At 40.1% G+C, this 14,534-nt stretch overlaps 1 protein-coding gene across 4 annotated transcripts in view; it reads left to right on the plus strand.

The window, feature by feature from the left end:
- LOC131109257 (transcription factor 4-like) overlaps nucleotides 1-14,534 on the plus strand; it is a 195,882-nt gene that overhangs the window by 22,731 nt on the left and 158,617 nt on the right. The window lies entirely within an intron of this gene.

Here is a 14,534-nt window from a genome sequence, read left to right on the forward strand (position 1 = left end):
TGTTCTCAAATATCAAAATTTTTATTTTTCTGCGCAAAATAAGATGAAAAATAAATGAACAAATCAAGAATGAAGAAAATCAATCAATCAGTAATAAATGAATATAATAATAATTATAAAGGCAAATAATAAAAACTTAAGAAACCACATATAGTTGGTGGGCAGACAAATTATTTTTTTCAGATTAAAATGAACAAAGCATTATTAGAGCCCTGTAGACATGACAAAACATGACTATAGTCACATTTATACTCTTTTTATTTACAACATATTGCGCAACTGCAGGGTCTTGAGACACATGCTAACTCGCAAACTAGAGAGCTAGCGACCTAAACGGTAGCCTTCAAGTTATTTCCTTTAAACTTAAATATCCAAACATTTACCACTTCCACATGGATAGGGAGGATAACTATTAAGTTATTTAACCTTTAACATGAACATTAATCAAACGTAATAATTTTTTCTGGGTACATGATACCATACAGCATCCATATCAAACTTGCGCGGGCCGCACTAACATTAAACTTTCATATCAAGGCGGGGGCCTCAAACTAGTGTCCTGCAGGCCACATTTGGCCCACGGGCCGCGTGTTTAAGACCCCTGATCTAAAGTCAGATTAAAAATTTGATTGAAGCCGTATGCCTGGTAGATCTGTGATGCAGTGGTTCGCCACAGAGAATCAAAGCATAGGGAGGTTCCTGCTGTTAACAGTGAAGACAAACACTCTCTTAATAACGGAGTTCATAGTGTTTGAGGCCTGTCCAAACTCCCTGAGACGACCTCATCATGTCTTTATTGCAGTCAGGTATGCGTTAGTTATCACACTACTATGATGTTACTTTTAAAAGTCTAAATAAAAGGCAGGAAAAAGATTAATCATGCCTTTTGATGTGCATGTGTGCAACAGTCGCCTGGTTATTTCATCATAGCAACGCTAGCATTTATGCCTGCCTGAGCAGTCTTGTACTGACTTGAAGGGGAACACTTGGACAAATTATTTGAGAGACTCCTTTTTATGCTTCAGTGAAGAGATGGCTTGAATGGGCTTGATCCACTGAAGAATAGTTTGCAATTGGTACAATGTTGGATGTGCTTTATTTGCAGAAGATATTTGGAACTTGAGCCTATTTTCTAGTGTGGTAGTTTTAGTGGTGGTTCCCAAGTTTGCACCATTCTTTGCTCAGTTTTGGTTGACCAATAACAGATTCCAAAGAATCTGTCACTCTTAATCACATTGACACAATTGGGAAGACACTGAACTGTATCAACGTTGTACGTCTACTGACTCACTTGAGAGTGAAATGGTAATGGTAATGGTTTTATTTCATTTGAACATGCATCAGATTACAATTGAATGCATCACATAATCAGTTCACAGTTCCACATGTCCAAAAGGAGTAGGAAGAAGCAAAGCTTATTAAATCCTACCCCTCCATCTGGTACTTTTACAATCAGTAACTGTTACATTTGTTCACTTCTTGCTTTCCATAATACAGTTTAAGGGTTTTTTTTGTTGTTTTTTTTAAATAATGTATAATTTTTTTTTTTAATAATGCACCTCGTACCGAAGTACGAGGTGATATGACCATCCAATGACATAATGTGTACCATAGTAAGTGTCAATATAGTGATATATATAGCACATCATGACTGGTTCAAGACTCTTCATCCTTGTATTTAGCAAACATCAACTGCTTGTATTGTTTCTTGAATTGGCTCATCGTTGTGCATTGTTTGAGGTCCTTACTCAATCCATTCCATAGTTTGATTCCACATACTGGAATGCTATGGCTTTTTAACGTAGTCCTAGCATAGAAGTGTTTCAAATGTAGTTCTTCCCTGAGATCATATTTCTCCTCTCTTGTAGAGAAGTATTGGATGACATTTTTAGGTAATTGGTTGTTTTTAGCCTTATACATTATTTTAGCTGTTTGAAGATTAACTATATCAGCAAGTTTAAGTATTTGTGATTTTAGAAATAAGGAGTTAGTATGTTAGATTGTTGGAAACAAACTGACACATCACATTTGAATGATTTCACTTTGTGCTGGACGTATGAAATAATGGTACAGTAGGATTTTATATTTGTTGGGCTAATTACTGGACAGGAAGTCTTAAATGTAAAACATCCCAAAAACATGGACGCTAGGTTAATTGCCAAATTGTCCATAGGTATGAATGTGAGTGTGAATGGTTGTTTGTCTATATGTGCGCTGTGATTGGCTTGCGACCAGTCCAGGGTGTACCACGTATTTCGCCTGAAGACAGCTGGGGTAGGCTCCAGCATACACCCGCAACCCTAGTGAGGATAAGCAGCATAGAAAATGTATGGATAATATAGACTCACATGTGTACTTTCTGGGCGGCACGGCGGTCGAGTGGTTAGCATGCAGCCCTCACAGCTAGGAGACCAGGGTTCAATTCCACCCTCGGCCATCTCTGTGTGGAGTTTGCATGTTCTCCCCGTGCATGGGTGGGTTTTCTCCGGGTACTCCGGTTTCCTCCAAAAACATGCTAGGTTAATTAATTTGCGACTCCAAATTGTCCATAGGTATGAATGTGAGTGTGAATGGTTGTTTGTCTATATGTGCCCTGTGATTGGCTGGCGACCAGTCCAGGGTGTACCTTGCCTCTCGCCCAAAGACAGCTGGGATAGGCTCCAGCACCCCCGCGACCCTCGTGAGGAAAAGTGGTAGAAAAATGAATGAATGAATGAATGTGTACTTTCTGCTTTTGGTGTCCTGATACACCTATATTGCAGTATCCAATATTGCAGCCTTAAATATCCTATATCAGCAGAAGATCCATGAATCATAGATACCTTTTGGTTCACATATGCATACTATTTTCTATACACTTTCCTCACGTTATCAAAATACTTCTTCAAGGTAGTATTGGTATTTTCAATTAGCTGCAGTGAAAACAATGGAAGACAGAACAGACACACTTACTTGTGTAGGGTATTTACAAACCATCATATAAGGAGGTGTGTATGTCGGAGGCTGTAAGCAGCATGTGCACAGACGTTCTCAATTGGCAGCCTGTCCGCAAGAATGTAACCTGAGACCTACTCCCGCACACACACACACACACACACTCACAGGCATTCCCATAGTACCTCACTCTCCCTCACAGATGTGAACCTTTTGTCTGCTCTCGACCTCCTACTCCCCCTCCTCCTCCTCAGTCGGTGCAGGTGTTCATCATGAGGCAATAAAACAAGTAGTGACTGTTCTCCATCCCTACTGTGGCCCAGAATCACACGGCTGCAGACCCCCAGCCCTGTTGCACATTTGCACAGCTCTTTCTAATTTGGAGCTCTGCATGCGCGTGGGTGTGTTTAAGTATCCAAGTGTGAAAAGAAATATGCATATGTTCTCCAGTTTAACCTTGCGGTCACTTTGAGCTCAACTATTCTATATTTGTCAAGGTGTGCTAGCTGTGTTTAGCCTTGTGTCAATTTTTACTAGGGATCGACCGATATGACCTCACAGCTAGGAGACCAGGGTTCAATTCCACCTTCGGCCATCTCTGTGTGGAGTTTGCATGTTCTCCCCGTGCATGCGTGGGTTTTCTCCGGGTACTCCGGTTTCCTCCCACATTCCAAAAACATGCTAGGTTAATTGGTGACTCCAAATTGTCCATAGGTATGAATGTGAGTGTGAATGGTTGTTTGTCTATATGTGCCCTGTGATTGGCTGGCAACCAGTCCAGGGTATACGCCGCCTCTCGCCCAAAGACAGCTGGGATAGGCTCCAGCACCCCCTGTGACCCTCGTGAGGAAAAAGCGGTAGAAAATGAATGAATGAATCGACCGATATGTTTTTTTTGGGGCCGATACCGATTTTTTTCCATCACCCTTAGCCGATGGCCGATTTTGCTTGGGCCGATATTTGTGGCCGATACTGCTTTTGCTCCCTCAATTTACAAGAAAAAAATGACCATGATAACAAATATTACAGGTCTCATGTTTAAATAAATATTAATTGAAATATAAACACTGAACACAGTAGGATTCAGCTTTCTTAAACACATTTAAACGGCATTATCAACTTTAAAAGGAATAAATATTCAACCATGTGCAAAACATTTCTGTCGTAGTTTAAGTTTTATCTAGCATCGATGTGACGCGCCCCCCCCCACCCACCTCCACACACACAAACACATCACACTGACACAACTTAGTACGATATATAAAACATTTCTCTCATCATTAAAGTTAGTGTTGTGCACGATAAAGACCTCTCATAAGCAGACACGGCTGCTCCTATTACTTCTGTGTGTGTGCGTGCGTGCGTGCTCGGAGAATCCACGCACGTATTGGCCGATACCGATTCAAGGAAAAAACACAAATATCGGCCCGATATATCGGCCAGCCAATGTATCGGTCGATTCTTAATTTTTACATCCTATAGGTGTATAGGCTGTATTATGCAACGCAACGTGCAATTCTCTGCCATCCAGATGATTTTTGGAGAAACTCTTTACATTCTACATTCATTCTACTCAAAGGGGGAAAAAACGGAAACGATTTACTTAATCACAGCTCTGCAGATTGCATCTCTGTTGATGCAAACTTTGATGCAAAATTTATAGCGGAGGAGCCATCCAACATCACTTACGTGATAGTTAGCCTCAAGCAATGCATAGACAAACGTGGCTTCCAGAACTTATACTACACTCTCAACTAGGCTTGTTCCGATCGATTGGCCACGAATTATTACTGTCCGATTTCTGTGGAAAAATAAGCAATCCGCTTATACATCCGATAAATGTCCTTCAAGGTTGATCACAACAGCCGATCACCTGTGGCTCATACCTTTGCAGCCTGTGGCGATCCCCCTCCCACTTTCATTTACACAGCACAGGTGTGCCAAAACAAAAACAAACATGTCTGCCGTGTGAAACTTAACTGCAACACATGCTACGAAAAACAGACTCAGCAAATAATCTGGAAGTCCTGCTAGAGCTCCACCAATATACCATAAACTGTATGTAAAGTAAGTAAAGTATGTTTCTGTCTAAATGAAAATGATTTTTAGGGTTACTTTTCATATAGCCAATAGCCATAAAGCCATGAAAAATAAATATCACACCACACTTGTATTATTATTGTGACTTTTAACATTATTAGAGTCCTCTTGACATGAAATAACAACCCTATAGCCAATAACACTCCACCCAATTTCTTATCCTCACAAGCGTCGCAGGGTATATGCTGGAGCCTATCCCAGCTAACTTCGACAAGAGGCTGGACTGGTCGACCAATAGCACTCATCATAAATAAATGTTAAAAATGTACAGTTAAATCATGTGATCGATATCCGCCAATTTCATATATGTATCGTTTTTATCCAGAAATTCTGCAACAGATTTTCACAGAACTTTGCAGAGCAGTGGTGTATTGGCAGGGAATCTACTGAATTTGGTGCAGATCCAGATAACTTCATCTTTAGCTATTACCATCTGCTTGCAATTGGAGCAGTGACCCCCCTTCTCCCCAGATCCAGCACATGGAGTTGCCTTGAAAAAAAAAAAAACTTTCTGTGTGTGGCAGTTGGCACATACTTTATAAGGTTACCAGTTCCTGCTGAACTGGAGTGTGTCAGTCAGCATGTGGGAGTTTATGATGCAACATCATAGCGCGCCATTCTATTTGGTTGCCCGTCATTAGAGGATAATCCTGCACTGGTCAACATTTGGGGTAATGTCTGACCATTCTTTGGACTCTTCTGCATTCGAATCCCATGAAAGGGACATCCCTGGTGTGTCTCTCTGAAAATAGAAAACCTAACCTAAGTAGCGATACATCCATTATTTATCCCAGTCTTAAACCTGAGAGATAAATGTGGATATGGCTCACACAGCCTCTTCTTTATAAGCTGCTGCTGTGTGTAATATTGCCAACCTCCTCAACGATCTGAAAGCTGTCAATGGCAGCAATGAGATCAAGAGAACATTCCAGCTGTGTCTCTCTGTAAAAGATAACACTAATCTAAGGACCATACATCTTTTATTTATTATTGTTTTACACATAAGAGATGGAGGCGCGTATGGCTTTCATTGTGTTGTCTTTATCAGTTGCAGCTGTCTTGGATATTGTTGCATAGTTGTTTCCTGGGCCCCATGTAAGTGTCCATTGAGTGTACCCGGCATGCCTTGCGGGCACTTTGCAAGTATCAGTCAAAGTTACATATTTGTGGTTAGCGCTTAGTCATTACCCACATATAAAGGTTAACTTGGCTCGCCTGTTATGTGGTTTATTTTTTGGTTCGTAAAACCGTTAGATGGCTGTCTGTCAAGCAATTTGTTTCTGACTATGCAGAGTTACAATGACTTGTAATGACACGTCATTCAGACAGATCATAATACAGTAATCCTTTGTGTGTCGCGGTTAATTGTATTGATGAATACCGTGATATTCTGTCATGTAACATTATGTGAATTAGAGTCCTCTTGACATGAAATAACAACCCTACAGTCACTTGTACACTGATTTTTACAGAAAATAAGCAATTTTAAAGTATTTAAAGTATTTAAATTGAAAGGTAAGAATTATGCTTATGTGTGTTGCTGTATTGTGTTCCGGTACTAGGGGAACTGTATAGGAAGTGTAGACAGGAAGTAATGTTGGGGATTCAGGGTCGGGCTTTAGCTTGGTGTGTATTATGGGCGCAACGGTAGCTCGTATTTTGGATTATTGTTGTGAGATATAGTAATTCATCCATCCATCCATTTTCTACACCGCTTATCCTCACTAGGGTCGCGGGCATGCTGGAGCCTATCCCAGCTGTCTTTGGGCAAGAGGCGGGGTACACCCTGGACTGGTCACCAGCCAATCACAGGGCACATATAGACAAACAACCATTCACATTCACATTCATACAGTAATTCAAACCTGCAATAAAAGCCTGTTGTCTCTCTGAACATTACAGTAACATTACTGACACCTAGTGACCAGTGTAGAATACGTCTTATAATAATATCACATCATCTATATATATCATCACACCGTCTTTGAATGCTTTATTTTATATATTATAGAAACATATTTTAGTTTCATGTACTATTTTAGTCTTTTTTACATTTGAAAATGAGTTTTTTTTAGACAAAAGAATACGTACAATTTGCTGAAACATTAATATTGTTTGACTTATAATAGCCCGTTTTCAACCATGAAACATGATTTATTAATATATTTTGGAAAAACCGTGATAAAGCGAAGCTGCGAAATTTGAGGCATGACATGCCGAGGGATTACGGTAATGTGAATATGAACGAGGATGAGCATATAGCGCCAGGTCCTTCGATGGGGGTCCATAAGTAATAAATAAATAAAATGAATGTGTACAATACATGAATTACTTACCAAAAATTCCATTCATGCTGTGAAGCGTGACTATGAGGATTAGTAAAATTCCTATAATGTTTCAATTAATTTAATTATGGAAGAATTATGATTCGGTCAACAAACTGTAACACTGACTGTGTTAACATGTGTAGCATTCTCTATTTTTATTGTTAATTACTGACAGACAAACACAGATGTTCCTGCGATCTGCAGGTCTTGAATGAGACTTTTTCGGTCTCGATCCAGCTGGCTCGTGCAGGATTTTGACTCATCATATAAGCAATGGAGAGCAACCAGCTGTTTAATAACCGAGAATAAGCCATATTTATCACATGGTTTGGAACGGAGACAGCTGTAACTCAACCGAAACCTAAACGCAAACTGCAACGGGCTGTCATATTTTAGAACACACTTATTGGAACGGAATCCTGTTAACGGCTGCTTTTCATTTGAGTGATTCTGATGATTTGGTTGGTTGTCCAGCAGCACGGGTGTTCATTGGGAACAAGTGGGCATTACTACAAAGTGACTCAGCTTGTGTTTTATTGTCATTTAGATTAGAAAATAGCACAAGAACAAGGAAATCATGCTTGCCTTATCAGGTATTTTCAGGTCTCAAATCAGTCAGTTGCTTCGTTGGTGCAAATATAATTGTATATAGAATATGGTATTTGCACTACTATTTTGTCTTATTGTACAGTGAAGAAAATAAGTATTTGAACACCCTGCTATTTTGCTATTTCTCCCACTTAGAAATCATGGAGGGGTCTGAAATTTTCATCGTAGGTGCATGTCCACTGTGAGAGAGATAAACTAAAAAGAAAAATCCAGAAATCACAGTGCATGATTTTTTAACAATTTATTTGTGTGATACAGCTGCAAATAAGTATTTGAACACCTGTGTATCATCTAGAATTCTGACCCTGAAAGACCTGTTAGTCTGCCCATTAGAAGTCCACCTGCACTCCATGTATCATCCTGAATCAGATGCACCTGTTTGAGGTCGTTAGCTGCATAAAGACACCTGTCCACCCCATACAATCAGTAAGACTTTAACTTGTAACATGGCGAAGACCAAAGAGCTGTCCAAAGACACCAGAGACAAAATTGTACACCTCCACAAGGCTGGAAAGGGCTACGGAGCAATTACCAAGCAGCTTGGTGAAAAAAGGTCCACTGTTGGAGCTATCATTAGAAAATGGAAGAAGCTAAACATGACGGTCAATCTCAATCGGAGTGGAGCCCCATGCAAGATATCACCTCGTGGGGTCTCAATGATTCTAAGAAAGGTGAGGAATCAGCCCAGAACTACACGACAGGACTTGGTCAATGACCTGAAAAGAGCTGGGACCACCGTTTCCAAGGTTACTGTAGGTAATACACTAAGACGTCATGATGTGAAATCATGCATGGCACGAAAGGTTCCCCTGCTTAAACCAGCACATGTCAAGGCCCGTCTTAAGTTTGCATATGACCATTTGGATGATACAGAGGAGTCATGGGAGAAAGTTTTATGGTCAGATGAGACCAAAATAGAACTTTTTGGTCATAATTCCAATAAGCGTGTTTGGAGGAAGAAGAATGAAGAGTACAATCCGAAGAACACCATCCCTACTGTGAAGCATGGGGGTGGTAGCATCATGCTTTGGGGGTGTTTTTCTGCACATGGGACAGGACGAGTGCACTGCATTAAAGAGAGGATGACTGGGGCCGTGTATTGTGAGATTTTGGGGAACAACCTCCTTCCCTCTGTCAGAGCATTGAAGATGGGTCGTGGCTGGGTCTTCCAACACGACAACGACCCGAAGCACACAGCCAGGAAAACCAAGGAGTGGCTCCGTAAGAAGCATATCAAGGTTCTAGCATGGCCCAGCCAGTCTCCAGACCTGAACCCAATCGAAAATCTTTGGAGGGAGCTCAAACTCCGTGTTTCTCAGCGACAGCCCAGAAACCTGACTGATCTAGAGAAGATCTGTGTGGAGGAGTGGGCCAAGATCCCTCCTGCAGTGTGTGCAAACCTGGTGAAAAACTACAGGAAACGTTTGACCTCTGTAATAGCAAACAAAGGCTACTGTACCAAATATTAACATTCATTTTCTCAGGTGTTCAAATACTTATTTGCAGCTGTATCACACAAATAAATTGTTAAAAAATCATGCATTGTGATTTCTGGATTTTTCTTTTTAGTTTATCTCTCTCACAGTGGACATGCACCTACGATGAAAATTTCAGACCCCTCCATGATTTCTAAGTGGGAGAAATAGCAAAATAGCAGGGTGTTCAAATACTTATTTTCTTCACTGTATGTGGTGATCCCACATGAATGCAGTTGTTGTTCTTCAAGGTCATTTGCACTCTGGTGTGCATGCATTGTGTGTTTGTTGTAGTGTGTACGCCACATCAAGGTTCTCTTTATAGTAACAATGTGAAACAGCAAGTTCTGTTCTCTGTTAACATAATGACTTCACTTATAGAATCTGACAGCCACACACACACACACACTTCCTGAAAACAGCTGCTTAAACCAACCCAAAAACTGAACCTAACCTCAACATTTACTTGAATGCCACTTGGTAATGAATCTGAGGTTATTTATCAATTATGTTAAGTTTATCCAATGATTCAGCTTACTGTTTGATTCAATGACATCCTTTTTCCTCATTCCCATCTGTAATAGCTTACTCCTTTCTTGTTTTGTCGAAAGATATTGGATAACTTTACAAAAACCACTCATCTGCATGTCTTCACTTAAGCCATGGGATGAGGAGACATATTTAATGAAAAAAGGGTCTAATCTACCCTAAAACTGCCAAAACCTAAATAGAAAAAAATCCCACCACCACAGCATCAACAATCCTTATGGAAACCCTGAAATGTTTAGAGATCTAATTTATCTGATTTATTATTTATTGTGTAAAACTAAGACAGGAACAACATCCAATTAAAAGTGAAAATTGAATACAGATCCACCATCCACCAGTACGAGTCTGGAGTTTGTTTTTCAGAGAAAACATCGCTGTTTGATTGCTAGCATGAATTAACTTGAGGTTGTGCACATTTGCACTCAATAACATAATCAAACCTTAGCTTTATGCATTCCAACATTGTATAAGCAGCATTTGGGACCGAACATGATTTGGTAAAAATTGGTTGTTTAAGGACTTTTGAACAAAATGAGATGAACATACAAAAACTGGGAATTCTGACTGTATATTATTTTATTGCATAAAATACTGGCCCTATTTTACATTTGTATACAATTCGATGTAGGTAGTAGAGATGCGGATGCTGAGGTTCACATTGGGAGTGACCGGGATGGATAGGATCAGGAACGAGTACATCAGAAGGACATTACATCTTAGAGGCCTTGGAGATAAAGTCAGAGAGGCCAGACTGAGATGGTTCGGACATGTTCAGAGGGGAGATATATATTATTATTATATATATTGGTAGAAGGATGCTGCCAGATAGGAGGCGTAGAGGAAGACCAAAGAGGAGGTTTATGGATGTAGTGGAGGAGGACATGAGGGTAGTTGGTGTGCAGAAGACAGGTTTGGATGTAGGAGATTGATTTGCTGTGGTGACCCCTGAAGGGAAAAGCCAAAAAAGAAACATAGAATTTGATGTAGTTATTTATTAATGTATTTTTAAACTGTGTTATATTGCGTCTGAAAGTATTTTTCAGCCTAAAGCTGCAAATTTGTGAGGTCACAGAGGCTGATTGCTATTATGCGAGGATCCACTGTACTGTACTGTATATGGTATAAAAAGCGAAGGTCAAAGAATGGGACATAGTATAGTATAACATAGTCTTCCGTGGAATTTATGCACACAATGTCAAACAATATAAAAGTAGAAATCATATGCAATATGGCTCAGTTACTAAATAAAATAATGAGGTGAGGGTGTGAATTTGGAAATGACCCTGTATGGCCAACACACACACATACACCCATATGTTTTAATGTGTTCAGAGAGAGCAGCAGAGCTCTACTGACTGCGTGCCCTGACATGAATTATGTGGTTTTCAAAGGGGAAGCCTTCACTTTAGTGTTAGCCAGTCTTCGTGTGTGTATGAGGGGTGTGGGTGTTTTCTTGACATCAATGAAGTTACAGAGTGCAGCAGCTTTTGAATTCATGCACACACTCTAGTGAGACCTGTTTTTAGTCAAGTGTCACGTGCTGCCCTTCTGACATCTGGTCACTGAACGCACTGGAGACCTACGTATATGTGTGTGTGTGTGTGTGTGTTGGTGCATATGCATGTCTGTGTTTAATTTACGAAAACGTCTGTGTGATTGACTTGTGGCTATGCATGATAGACTGTTCTTTTTATGTTCTTCTTAAAACGCTGAACATCACTTGATTTTGTTTCCCGATTTTACGGCCAGCCAAGAAATAACAAGTAATCACAGACCTACAGATCTGTGGATGGTCTTTGGCCACCATTTGCTTGTTTGACATAATAAAACAGAAAATGGGAGAATAAGCTAATGGTAATGGTAATGGTTTTATTTCATTTGAACATGCATCAGATTACAATTGAATGCATCACATAACCAGTTCACAGTTCCACATGTCCAAAAGGAGTAGGAAGAAGCAAAGCTTATTAAATCCTCCCCCTCAATCTGGTACTTTTACAATCAGTAACTGTTACATTTGTTCACTTCCTGCTTTCCATAATACAGGTTAAGGTTGTTTTTTTTTTCATTATTGGATGAAATTTGCAGGTTTTTAGCCTTGTGCATTATTTTAGCTGTTATCAGCAAGTTGAAGTATTTGTGATTTTAGAAATAAGGAGTTAGTATGTTCTCTGTAGGCGGCATTATGAATTATCCTTACTGACCTTTTTTGTAGTACATTTAGCAAGTGAAGATTGCTTTTTACAAATTTATAAAAAATGGATGGATGGAATCTCCGTCAAAATGTCATGTGATCAAGTTTTGACCATTCTATCCACACGGTGGTGCCACAGCTGCTGATGAGCATACATTTTTAAATAGAATGTCTTGGTTTTTGTTGTAAACAACTTTTAAAAAAAATACAAATTCAGTCTTTGTGTTGATTGAGAATTTAAAAAGATGTGTGTCTTTAACAGAAGACCTGTACCTCCGCAAGATAGTGACGGATGCACACAGGGAAGCTCACCGTATCGTCCAGATTTGCAGTTATTATTATTCTCACGTCTTAGAATCGAGAAGAGCTTTTGGACATTGGATTTTGTGGCACCATCAACACATCCCTGAGCATCGCCGTGAATGTAAACAAAGGCGCAAAGCTATATTGTTTACATCAGAGTTCATACTTGAGAGAGAACGGAACCTAACTAACAGCTGCTTCGTCAGGAAATAAGCAGAGTCACTAGTCCATGAGTTCATCAAAGTACGTACGGTTAATTTTAATTTGAAATGGTAATCGTAACCCTTGGGAGTTTTACCGCGGTAAATCATTAATTCCGGTAATTGTTACATTCCTACTATGGACAAAATCTAATGAACCAGATTCGCCGATGAAAATCTTTAGAAACACATTTGTCGAAAAGAAGTTTGGTATGGCTCAAAATGCTTGGTTTCAAAATGCATGGTAAAGCTGCCCCTTGGTGATGTCACGGCGGGGCAGACTTCCTTATATGGTTCAAAAGTATGAAGCACTTTGGGCGTGTGACCAATCACAGCGGAGGGAAGCTGGAATCGGTGCAGATTCTGCAAAAGTTTTCTGTGTTGGTCATTGTGTGTAGCTGCTCTATAGGAGTCCACAACGAGTCCACAAAGGGTAGAAAACTGAGCATAGTAGGTCCATAGTAGGTCAGTGTTGTATTGAACATTGTATTGCTTCACAGAAGAACAGCCTTTAAAGTCAGTTTGACAGAGAAGTACTGTCGAGTTCAGGTGAACTGACAGTTGAGCGCTCTTAGAGTCGATACCGTTCAGCTTCAGTTAGTTTGAAGAAGTCCCAAAGGGGTCTATTGGGGCTTTTAAGGGACTTACGAGAAACGAGGAACATATTTTCTCTGATCTGTCACAAGTTTCACTCTCCTCTGAACATACAGATAATACAGGAGAAGCGATGGAGATAGTGGAGGCAGGTGTTATTATTTTCCACCAGCTGTGGGGGTTAAAAAGCAACCTCCTCCTCTTGAGGTGATGACAGGAGGCTTGGTGAGGGGAGGGAGACGAGGACAAAAGGAAGAAAGAGTGAAGGGAGTCGGAGCAGGAGGAAGATGAAAAGTAAATAAAGACCAGAATGGGGTAGCGGGGTAGTGACGGGTGGTGGGGGCAGGCATTGAAAAGGTTGCAAGTTGACAGAGAGTTGAAGAACGATCCGAGCACCTGTCTGTGTCTCTCCATTATGTTTCACAAATTAAAGCAGTATTATCTTGAAATATTTAAAGGTTAGCTGAATGCCGATAATGGATCTCGACAGCCATTAAGATGTAATTGCTGTCTAATGTAGTTAGTGAAAGAGACATGGCATGCATTTGGAGCAAACAGAGTGGATGATGTGGGGACAAGAGGGGGTGGGGGGTGGGTGACTGCAAAAGACAAGAAAACCAAAGATTGGTTTTTATTTATTGATTTTCATGTCCTTTCATCCTGCTACTCTCGCTGGTTCTAATTAGGCAGAAAGAGAACATGATCAACTCGTAACCTGTCAATTATCTACCTAAAGTGTGCACCAAAGGCTAGCTAAGAAACGTACTTAATGGTAATGTTAGTCCATTTCCCACTTTCAAGATTCTAAAGCAGTGATTCTGTTTTGTTGTACGATAATTATTATTAATTTACTATATTTAAGCCACACCCACTAAATTTATTCTGGGGTTGAACTAATGCAAAAGGTATTGCTAATGGGGATAAATTTTACAGTAACAAGTAATCACACTAACTTTCTCCAATTAAAGTTGCCATTATTGTTATTAGGGAGTCCGATCGATCAGCCACCGGATCGGCCGATATCAGTGAAAAAGCACTGTATTGATTTTGATATCGGCCAATCCCATCCACCGATCAGCTCTGCCTCCACTGCAGCATCCAGAACAAGCATGTCTGAGTGTGGGACTTCCTGTCTTTGTGAGAGTGATATGCAAAATGTATACCATCCCCGGGTTGGGGCATTTGTAACGCATTTGTAACTGCATTTGTAACACACCTAACGCATTTGTAACTGTTTATTTTAATTAAT

This window comes from Doryrhamphus excisus, chromosome 2 (assembly GCF_030265055.1).
Source record: "Doryrhamphus excisus isolate RoL2022-K1 chromosome 2, RoL_Dexc_1.0, whole genome shotgun sequence".
NCBI lineage: Eukaryota > Metazoa > Chordata > Actinopteri > Syngnathiformes > Syngnathidae > Doryrhamphus > Doryrhamphus excisus.